Genomic DNA, 12043 nt, shown 5'->3' with positions numbered 1-12043 from the left:
AACCTCCAACTCCTGGGCTCAAGCGAGTCTCCTGCCTCAGCATCCCAAGTAGCTGGGACTACAGGCGCCCGCCACAACGCCTGGCTATTTTTTGATTGCAGCCATCATTGCCCAGGCTGGGGATTCGAACCCGCCACCTTAGGTGTATGTGGCTGGTGCCTTAGCCGCTTGAGCCACACACTAATATATCTTGACGTGGTGTATTTCTTAAGGTAGAGACAAATGCTTGGACAGTTACTATGGTTTTCTCTATTGTCAGAATAGAAGTCTCTCCAACAGATTTTTCCCCAAAGCCTGGGAGTCCTAAGTCCAATGCTGCTCTGTTTTTTAACATCTGAATATCACCTGAAGTGGTTAAAATTTATGAGTTTTAGATATGAACCTAGCTTATAAATCTTGACTGTAATAAGGGAGTTTGAGTTTAGAGGCTAGTGAAGGTAAGGGGTGTTATTGGTTTTTAGTTGACGCTTTTTAAAAGATTAGAGGTTACTTGTACCTATGTAGCCTAGACCTATTACTATACCATTGATATATCTAGGTTGTCTGGCTCCTGGTGCCCAGTCACTCTTAATAAGGTCAGGATTATCCCAAAGAGAGTAGTCATGCCTTGACGTACATGCATTTAATTATAAGAATATAATACATAATGATTGTTTTTTTTAACCCTTTCTCTTTAGATTTTATTTTATTCATTCATTCTTTTATTGATTTTGAGATAGAGTGTCACTTTGTAGCCCTTGGTAGAGTGCCATGGCGTCATAGATCACAGCAACCTTAAACTCTTGGGCTTAAGCAATTCTTTGGCCTCAGTCTCCTAAGTAGGTGGGACTATAGGCACCCGCCAAAACACCTGGCCAGTTTTTAGAGACATGGTCTCTAGCTCATGCTGGCCCAGAGTGCTGGGATTATAGGTGTAAGCCACTGTGCCCAACTAGATTTTAAAATATCTTTTAATAGGAGCTTGGAAATTCACAGCATTGATTGCTATTCTGACATGTAGACTTTTCTGTGCACTAGCGTGGAAGGATTTCTGAGCACTGGAGAAGGCACAGAAATATTTAAACAATCATGTTTATGTGACTGTCCTCTCAATTGTGAACTAAAAAAAAAAAATCTTGAGCCCCCTCCACTTGACTGAATGGACCCTCTCTTGGCCAACTGGACCTCAGAAATTAATTCCCTAAATGAGATTGGCCTTATATTTTACTGTCTTGTGCTGGCCTATTCTGATTTACATATCAGATTATGCTAGTCTTCTAAACAGAGCTGAGTCATTTCCCTTCTTTTTCTATTCTCTGGAACAAACTTTGTGAGACAAGGGCTACCTCTTCCTAAGTGTCCTAGACAATTTACCAGGCAGGCTTTTTGGTCTCAGTGGTGCTTTTGACAGAAAGATTTCAGATTGGTAATTCAGTGTGTTTAATGGTTGCAGATTTTAGTTTTCCTACTTCTTCTTTGATCCTTTTTGATAGTTAAGTTTTCAAGGTTATCTACCTAAAGTTACAGTATAATTTCTTATGCTTTTACATGTATTTATGAATTCCTAGCATTGTTCAGCTACACCTTTCCTTTAAACCATGACCAATTAATAAGAAGTTTGTCTATAATTCTTTTTAAAGAGCCAGCATTTAGTGGTATAGTTTTTTCTTGTGATTTATTTTATTAATTCAGCATTAATTCCTCTCTTATTATTTCATATACTCTACTTGTTTTTGTTTCCTTCTTGTCCTCAAACCACTGATTTTTTTTCTCTTTTCTTAAATTTTAGATCATCAATTTTTAGTTTTTGTTTTTTTTGAAGAAAACACTTAAGGCTATGTATATTCTTGTAAATAATAGTTTAGGTACATCCCTGAGTACTTGACATATTTATAATGTGTTCATTAAATTTTAATTATCTTATAATTTCTATTGTGAATTTTTTTTTGACTCATGATTTATTTTGAACTATTTTTTGTTCTTGTGTTTGTGTGTGTGTGTGTGTATGCCATATGCATTTTTTTGTTTGTTTTTATTTATTTTTGGAGACAGAATATTGCTATATTGCCTAGGCTGGCCTCAAACTCCTAGGCTCAAGCAGACTTTTAAAAACCTCAGCCTCCCCAGTAGCTGAGACTACAGGGACATACCACCACACTTGGCTTTGGTTTTTTTGATTTTTAAAAAATTTTTAAAGTATTGGTGTGGTGCTAATTGTATTACCTCTGCTGTGTCCTCACGTCTTCTCTTACTCTGTCCCTCCTGCCTCCCTCTTATAAGGACTCTTACGATTATATTGGGTCCTCCCACATACACCAGGATAATATCCCCACATCAAGGCCTTTAACATAATCATACCTACAAAGTCCTTTGTGTAATGTAAGATAACATTCAGAGGTTCCAGAGATTATTAATACATGACCATCACTGGGAGGGGGGGCATTATTCTGTCTGTCACAGTCATTATGGTTAGAGTTTGTTTATGTGACATATATACTCTTTGATATTTGTTGAGACTGTCTTTGTAGCTTAGTAGATGGTCAGGTTTTTTTTTTTTGGAGGGGGATAGAGCCTCAAACTGTCGCCCTGGGTAGAGTACTATGGTATCATAGCTCACAGCAACCTCCAACTCCTGGGCTCAAGTGATTCTCCCAACCTTGCCTCCCAAGTAGCTGGATTTAAAGGCACCTGCCACAATGCCTGGCTATTTTTTGGTTGTAGCTGTCATTGTTGTTTGGTGGTCCCGGGCTGGATTCGAATCCACCAGCTCAGGTGTATGTGGCTGGCACCTTAGCCGCTTGAGCCACAGGTGCCGAGCCAGTATATGGTCAGTTTTTATAAAGATTCATATGTGGTCTTCTGGTCCCACCTCCCCATGCTGGTGCAGCAGTGAGGAGCCAGATCTTGCTACTACCACCTGAGTTGGGCATGATGTTGGGCCTGGAGCCTGCCTTGCCTGTCTCCAGGTGTCTAGGGTACAGGTAGCAGTAATGCTAACACTAGCAAAGAAGCTGAAGTGTGATGATGGTCTCAAAGGGTCCAGGATGTCAGGCACAGGGTACAACACCATTCAGAGGGTTTCTGTGCGAAACAAGTTCCTTATTAAAGAAGTTGCAAACCTTGAAGGTGATTTACCTTGTACATGTAAAGTGTATTTTCCTGATCCAAACAAGCTTCATTGCTTTCAATTACCGATAACCCCAGGTGAAGGTTACAACCAGGGTGGAAAATTTCAGTTTGAAACTGAAGTTCCTGATATATATGACATGGTGCTTCCCAAAGAGAAATGCTTGACCAGGATCTGGTACCCCAACATCACAAGAGATAGGTGAAATTTGTCTAAGTTTGCTGAGAGAATACTTGAGTGGTGGCACTGGCTGGGCTCCCACAAGAGCACTGAAGGATGTAGCTTGGGGACTAAACTGTCTGTTTACTGTTTGTGTTTTTGTTTTTAATTTTGATGAACCATTGAATATTGAAGCTTTAAGAAATCATTTGTGGCACAAGGAGGGCTTCCAGAATAAAGTGGACAAGTACATCAAGTTTTATACCAGATGATGAAGTTGCAGTCCCGTAGACTCTTATAGTTTGTCTCTAAGATGAAACAGCAAAAGGTAACCCCTCCGCTCCCCTGTCCTCATGCTCCCTCTCAGTCCCACTGGTTTGTCCTAGCCCTGCAACCATGTTGCCCTGAAGATCACTTCATGACTGCCCATTGTAGGTGGAGAGTTCAACATAAATATAGCAAGAACATGTATTTGGGCTTCTAAAGAGTTGTCTGCTTACCTTAACATGTTTACTTTTTTGAAATTGTACTATATAGGTTGTTGGTGAAATTCGTGAAAAGTTGTAATGAACTCAGAGTTGAGGCTAGAGCTTTCTTACCCTTTCCTGAAACAAAATTGTTTCCTGCACAAGTAAAGCTAATGATGTGTTCAACGTAACTTGCAGATTGGCAATAAGAAACTCACTACAAACTGTGATTGGATGCAAATTCTCTTAGCTTCTTCCACAAATACCTAGAGGTTGTGAAGCTTTCCAGAATGTATAGAGTCATTCATTCTAGATCTCTTACTGAAATTCATATTTTATTTATGTAAGTCTATTTTGGAATAGATTTATAATTTGTACAATTTAATGATTTAATTATTTCTTCTCTTCCCAGTTTGTATTTTCACTGTATAAAGCAGACAAAAAGATACTGGGTCAGTCAACTATTGAAGAGAAATACAAAGAAAATATGAAAGGTACATTATTCATTATGTCCAAATGCAACAAGAATTTGGCTCTTCAAAATTAGCTCTTGCTTGCAGATCCAAATGTGGCAAGGACATTTCAGAGCCCTTTGAAGCTAGATCTAGATAATTAAAAACACCACCACCAACAACAACAACAAAAAACCCCCCCAAATGCAGGGAGCTCATTCTCACATGCTGCCCAGAGGAAACTGGCTGGGTCCTGGACCAGATTTCTGTAGTAGTCATGTGATGGTGAGCCAGTAGCTACTTAGAGAGTGCCAAACCCTTGCTGTCCTGAGAGGGAGGAGAGATAACTCAGGAATCAGTGTCTGAAGCCACTGAAACGGTGCCTGTAGCCTTCTTCTGAGCCTGCTGTGATTCTGGCCCGGTAGAGATGAGCCATCTAGGCCTGGGAGAACCAGGAATCAGCAGCAGCATATGCCAGGCTCAACCAGTTTCACTTGCTACAGATGAAGAGCCCCAAAGAAAGGCAGGTGAATTTATGCCAGCATTTAGAGTTTTGAACCAGTGAAGACAAATGCAAAATAAATGTTTGTCTGGTTTCAAAAAAGAGAGAGGGAAAGATTGACATCTGGTTGAAGGGAAACTAGTTGCGGATGTGTAGTTTTCTTCAAGATCATATTTATAAGATAAAATTTGTTAATTATGCTTTCTAAATCTTCCAAATTTATACTTTTTTTGCTTCTTTAGTAGATTATAAGAAATATATATTAATATTTCTCAATTTGATTCCATATTAATTTATTTTCACTTAAAATTTTGTCCATTTTTGCTTTAACTGTGGGGGCTATATTGTTAGAATTATTTTATATTCCAGTAAATTTTTACTTTTATTATTAAAGTAAATGGCTCTTTAAAAATCTACTAATGCTTTTTTTACACATAATATTAATATTGCTATGCCAACTGTATTTCGATTAACATTTGTCTGGTATATCTTTGTCCCTTTATTTCCTTTCTTTTTGTGCTATTTTTTAGCTAAATCTCTTCTAAACAGAATTTAAGTGGATGTTTTAAAATATTCTGGAATTTTTCATCCTTTTAATAGGTTAAGTAAGTTTTTAATGTTTTGTGTAGATATATTTCTATTTCTTTCTTTCACATTTTCTCTTAAGTCATACCTTTACTGTCTTATCTTTGCCTCTGCCCCCACCTTGGTTGGTAAACTTTCCTGAATTACTCCTGCCTTATCCTTCCCCCATACTGTTGTTATATATTCTATTTCTCTTCCTCAGTGTTACTGTTACATGTTTAGTATTGTATATGTTTGACTTAAAATCTAAAGTTACTATTTCTATTTGAGCTTTTTCACGAACAAAATAAAGACTTAAAACTTTACTTTTGATTATCATCTTTATTTGCACTGTCCTTGTATTGCCTGATATTTCAGCTTTCCTCTGATTCTGGAAGCTTGGTGAATCCAAAATATGCAGGGTACGCTAGCTGGAGACCTAGGAAGAATTGCAATTCCAACAGCATTATGTGGTAGAATTCCTTCTTCTTCAGGAGAGTTTGTTTAGTCTTTGTACTGTTATAACTTAACATTTAATTGGATGAAACCCATCCATATTATAGAGGGTAATCTATTTTACTCAAAATCTACTGATTTAAATATCAGTCTTATCTAAAAAACACTTTCACAGAAACATTTGGCCAGATATCTAGCACCATGGCTCAGCCAGGATGACTCAAAAACTTAGCCGTCACCCTTCAAAGTTGTTCCCTTTTTGTCTTACTGTTACTGCTAATTTTCTGTACTTACTTCTGATGTTTACCAATATCTTTCCTTATAATTTATTCTTACATTCCATTCGCCTTTCTATGATCTATTTTCTTTCTTTTTTTTAATTTCAGACAACTCATGACATGTAACAATTTTTTCTTTAAACATTTTTTCCTAAGGATCTGTGGGAAATAAATTCTCAGTTTTCATTTGTCTGAAACTGTTTTTATTTTGCCTTCAAACTTGAGTGATGGTTTGTATAGCCTTCTTGGTTAACACTTATATTCCCTGAATTCTTTGAGATATTATGCTGTTGTTTTACAGCATTTATTGTTGCTTATGAGAAATCTGCCTTCAGTCTAATTATCTTTTCTTTGTAGGCAGTCTGACCTTTCTTTTGCTGCTTGTTTATAAGAGCCTTTCTTTGTCTTTGGTGTTTTACATTTTCATTACAGTGATTTGGGTATAGGTTTCTTTTTATTTATCCTGATTTTTGTTTTTCCTGGAACTGGGATGGGGTTCATGTGGCTCATTAATTTTGGAAAACTATCAGCCCTTATCTTTTCACATAGTATGTTTTCCCCCCTCTGTCTGTCATTTCCTTCTGGAATGCCTGTTGGAGGTATAAAGTATATCAGCTACTCTGTTCCATCATCTTCTTGAAGTTTTCCCTTTTTTTCTTTAATGATTATTAATTTATTGAATTTCTTTTTGGTTCCTTTAAAACAATTTAGTTCTTTTTTCATATGACAAGTGTTTTCATTGTGGCTTCTCTCCCTTTAAAAATCATTCTAATAAACATTTTGTTTTAGTCACTTTCGGATTATTCTATTTATAGTATTAGATAATTCTGTTTGCAGTATTTGGAGGCTTATTTGTTTATTGCATTAGCTAAAAGTTTCTCATGATGGTTTCTTGACATTGTAATTTTTTATTACAAGGACATGTTTACTAGAGATTATTTCTTCTATGGAAGTCCAGTGTAGTATGCTATATTCCTATGGGGCTGTTTAACATTTATGTCTTTTAGATCCTTAAAGATTTCAAAAATTGAGCCAGATTTTATGTTATTTTAAAGTTTATGATGTTCACACCATGCAGTGGTATGAACCCTTTAAAACCCTCACATACGCTGGATGATTGATTGCCTCCCTCCCCCACCCAAAGGCCTCAAACTTCTGACGGACTTCTTTGCTCTTTCTTGGAGTTCATGGGCCAGGGTTTTTCTAGTTACTTCTTCATGAGTAGCACAGTTCTTTGATGTTGTGAGCTTTATGTTGATGCTCCATTCTTGGTCCCCCACCTCACATCAGCTATAGGAATGTTTCTCTCCTGGCTAGGGATTTCAAGGTATACTTACAGCCTCTCTGACTTTAGGGCCTAGAGCAGAGTCGGAAACCCTGTGGATGGCCACAGTGTCGGCTTAAGTTTAGGGCTCTGAATTTAACTTCTGTTTCTTTCTGGCACTTGCGGGTGTTTTTTTTTTTTTTTTTTTCCTTTCTTTTTAGCAGTATATTATTTTGAAAGTATTTTATCCACCATTTCTATATGTTTTGAGCAGGAAGGAAACCCCTACTTAGCACCTTAGACCACGTTATAAGAACTTTCTATATTTGTTTAACACTGATGAAATTTGAATATTATGTGTTTATATTTTAAGGATGTTGGATGATTCTCTATATTAATACCTTTTTAGAAATCTGTTTGAGATTATTTTTACTTTTATTCTTCCTCTAGTGGGTTTTTTTATTATTAAATCATACCTGTGTACATTAGTGCAATCATGGGGTACAATGTGCTGGTTTTATATACAATTAGAAATATTTTCATCAAACTGGTTAACATAGCCTTCACGGCATTTTCTTAGTTATTATGTTAAGACATTTATATTCTACATTTAGTAAATTTCACATGTACTTTTGTAAGACCTCTACTGGGTTTTTAAACATCTTTTTTATTTTTTGCATGTGCATGGTATATAATAATTATTCAGTAAATGTTTCCTAAGTGAAAGTAAGTTGAATGTTTAGTTTGTGCCAAAAAATGTTCTAGATTATTTTACTAAGATTATTTGTTTTAGAACTCTTTTATATTCAAGGTAGTGCAACAGATCCTACTAAATTATAAAGTGATAGTAATAATAGTAGCTTCAAGTAAGTGAGACAGTTCTCATACTAACCCTGCATTGTCACTGTTTTACTAGTGAGATAATTGAGACACAGAGCAAGAGCAAAATCACATAGCTGGCATACGGCAGAGCTGTATTTGAACTGAGTTTGTTTCTACAAGTCATGGTACTATAGCTTTTATATCCTATTGAGAGATATCATTCATTATCTTTATACCTCTGCTTGAAATCCTTCCCCACTGCCTTGCGGATAATGTTTAAAAGAACATCTTATTATTTAAAATATAAATGTTAAACATTTAACCTATCTTATCCTGCCACACAACAGATCAGCCCTTTTCTCCATTTCTAGTTACTAACAGTTTTCGAAAGGCACTCTGCTGTTTCATGCATCCGTGTGTCTAATTATACTCTCTCCTCTGCTTGGAGTGCCTCTGCCTTCTGCTTCTCTCCTGGCCAACTCCTATATGTCCTCAGTTATTATGACTCTTTCCGAAAGCTTCCATTACTGCTCATTGAGACAAGTTGTCTTTCCTCTTCAGTATTCCCCTAAATCTGTCCTCCCCTGAAGTACCAGATTATAGCACTTATTTCACTATGTTTTAATAAATGTGGGGGGTTTTGTTTTTGTTTCTGTCTCTTAACTAGGCTGCTTACTCTGAGGTAAAGAACTGCCTGTGTTCTGTAATCTCTGTATCTTATGGCGTGCAAACATTACCTAGCACATAGGAGATGTTCAATAAATGCTTGTGGAAGGAATAAATAATTGTCATCCCATTACTTGTTTTGCTTACTCCAGTGTCTTGTTGAATTTTTAAATAGGACTGTGTGTGAGTTATTTTGTTAGTAATGTTAATGAAAGATGTTTATAAAAACAAGTTGCTGTCTGGCAAGACAAGTCACTTAATGACTTTAAGATATCTTTTTAAAACACAACATTTTTGCTTGTTTAATTGTAAAACAATATGGGTTCATAATCATGTTTTATTTAAAAGTAATTCAGTTTAGCTGTTCAGGTGAAAATGATTCTTTGGTGAAAAATTAACTTAGTTGTTAAGTATGTGTTTGAAGAACGCCTAGCCTGTTTTAATTTTTTGTTTTAATATTTTTGCTCTTGGCAATACTTAATGAACATGTATCTCATTAAACTTGAAGTCATTATTTTGTTACTGCTTTTCATTTATGTCCTATCTGACACTGTCTGTAGAAAATATTAATTTTATTAGATTTTATTGCATTATTTACCACCAAATACAATAACAGTAAATAAAGACAATCACATAGGTCAGTTAAATCTCTTGGGAAAAGAATTTCTCTTTAAAATATATCAGATATATTGATGATTTTTATAATCTCATTTTCTTCTAATAGTATAGAAAATTTAATTGTTCACTTGGGGGCAGTGTTTTGTATCATGGCTTAAAAAAAAATACTTAACTCTTTCAATGGCATGAAGGGATAAGCAGAGAAAATTACTTGTTTCAGCCTGATAGGCAGTGTATCTGGGCTAGCACTATTTTGCTGCAGCTGAAATTCAAACATGAGGAAATTGCAGAAATTTACAATTCAATGTGTGTTTCATCAGGGAGAAATCCACAGATTGTTTTGACACTCAGTTAGAAATTCAGCATGAAGATGGACGTCTCATGAAATTTGCAGCTGCTGATTGAATTTATATTTCCATAAAGGCCATCAACAGTAGCAGCCTGCAGGGGAAGAGGGGGGAGAAATGACAAAATTCGTGAGGCTAGCATTTTTTCCTCAGTGTTATAGTCACAAATTACTGGTAATAAGGGTTTACACTGACCAGGATTAAAGAAAAATATAGACAGCCAGAAGGGAAGGACTTCTCAGTTTAATTGATTTTAACTAAATATGTCTACATTTGATATCTAAATATGTGTTTAGTCATCCGTATAAAACCTAATATGAACCTAAAAATCAGTTTATTTGTCTTTACTATTTAAACAGGAAAAATAGGATAGGTCTAAAAGTTCTTTTATATAGATTATTTTCATAAGAACTTCTAAATTCTAAAGATAAGATGAATATTATAGAAACACAATACAACTTTGTTTTTTTGTGGGATTGAAATAATCACTTCATGTTCTTGTAAGTAACTTATAATTCACATTTTTGAGAATACTGATTCATTATTTAGAAATATTAAAATAATTTTTTTGAATGGATATCCAGATTACCACAGATAACAAGTCTTTTCAAGGAAATTATTTCCTTTTCATTTTTAAGTGTTAGTAAAATGGACAAAATATTATTTCTTTTGTTTAATGCTTACCTTATAGAGATTTCATATTTTATGTGATTTTAAAATATTCATGGGTTATATGAACTGAAAACTCAGGAATGTGTTCATTGTTCCTGCAGAGTTCTTTGTCTCTGCGGACAATGTGTGCTTTAACCATAACATGATGCCCTCAGATAGCTTCATTTGAAAATTAGAATTTGCAAAACTGTATGTAGAAATGGATACCTTCATGAGAAGAAAAAAATTATATTTAACATTATATAGTTTAAGATAAAAATGAGACTATTACCCAGAAGATATATGTGTAACTGTTGGTCTTTATTTTTTAACGTACTTGATTAACACTTATAGGAACATAGAAACTGATTCAAATTGTTTGTTGTATGTAATTATATTTGAGGTTATTTGATTTGTGAACTATTCTAATTTGAGGATACTAGGATACATTTCTGATGCCTGTGCTTAAAATATATGCATGGATTTTTTGAGTTTCAGAATTTGCTTTAAGTGCTAGTCGTAATCATAATTGGGTTAAATGACGAGAATATGTCTGTTCTGCTAGAAGTCTGTAAATGCTTGCCTTTTTCAACATCAGCTTTATATGTTTTAGTCTCTGTGTGTTAATACCAAAATCTGCTGGTTAAATATATTTTTACTACTTGTACACTAGTTCACAAACCAAAGCAAAACTATTTTATAAGAGAAAATACTACTCTGTCTACATATACACATTAAGTTCTCAAGTATTTGAAAAACTGTTTTCTCATTTGTGCTTTTTTTTGACAGCACTACTCAGGCATGCACATTTGGAATCATTTATTCAATCTAGATACCCTTCTCTTTCTTACTTCCTCTTCCTCCTTGCCATCTCCTACCCCACTTGTGGATTTGCTGTTTTCAACATTCCTAAATATATGAGCTTATCTAATTTATTTTACTGCTTATTAAAAGTCACTCTTTTTCTTAAGTTTCTATCAGTTTCATCCCCCAACCAAATTAATGCCTTTATTGACTGATATCTGTGTATCAGACTATTTTAAGTTTTGGCGATACAATAGTGAACAACACAAATCCTTCTCCCTACTTCTATGGAGTTTGCCTTTTAGTAGGAGAAGCAATACTAAATAAATGAATATATAAATATGAAAAACTGTAAAGCAAGGTAAAGGGCTACACTGTGGCAGAATGAGAGTGTGGCAGCTAGATAGGAACTTCCTGAAGGATGTTTCTCAGGTTATGGCATTTGAAAGAGTAGTACTATAGAGAGTTCTACATATGTTCCTATAGCATCAACATTCCCCCACTCTCCCCTTCCTGATTTTGCTGTGTGGATGTTTTGTCCACTTAGCTCCATCCTCTCGTCACATTCAGTATCAGTGGTCTAAAATTATGCTTCTGTAGCTTCAGTGCTCATACAGTTTGCTGTGAGCTGTGATGCCATGGCACTTTACTCAGGGCGAGAGTTTGAGGCTCTGTCTCAAAAAAAAAAAAGTTCCATAAACATCTTGTGCAATTATCCTTTCCTTCTCATGCTTTTACTTCTGAAAGATAATTCCTAGAAATGGCATTGCTGTGGCAAAGGATATGTGCAATTTTTTTTGATATGTGCAATTTTTATTGATAAATATTACCAGAGTGCTTTCTAGAAAGACCTTAGCAATTCACATTCTTTTTTTTTTTTTTTTTTT

The 12043-nt window shown here is 35.2% G+C and overlaps 1 protein-coding gene and 1 pseudogene across 1 annotated transcript in view; both read left to right on the top strand.

Annotated features, from left to right (window-relative positions):
• Positions 1 to 12043, top strand: part of NDUFAF2 (NADH:ubiquinone oxidoreductase complex assembly factor 2) — a 187968-nt gene that overhangs the window by 45650 nt on the left and 130275 nt on the right. The gene's annotated exons all lie outside the window — the stretch shown is intronic.
• Positions 2970 to 3537, top strand: LOC105887912 (annotated as a pseudogene).

This window comes from Otolemur garnettii, unplaced genomic scaffold (genome assembly GCF_000181295.1).
Source record: "Otolemur garnettii isolate 467f Iridium unplaced genomic scaffold, OtoGar3 scaffold00005, whole genome shotgun sequence".
NCBI lineage: Eukaryota > Metazoa > Chordata > Mammalia > Primates > Galagidae > Otolemur > Otolemur garnettii.
The sequence above is the reverse complement of the archived record's forward strand: the minus strand, read 5'-3'. Positions and strand labels throughout refer to the sequence as shown.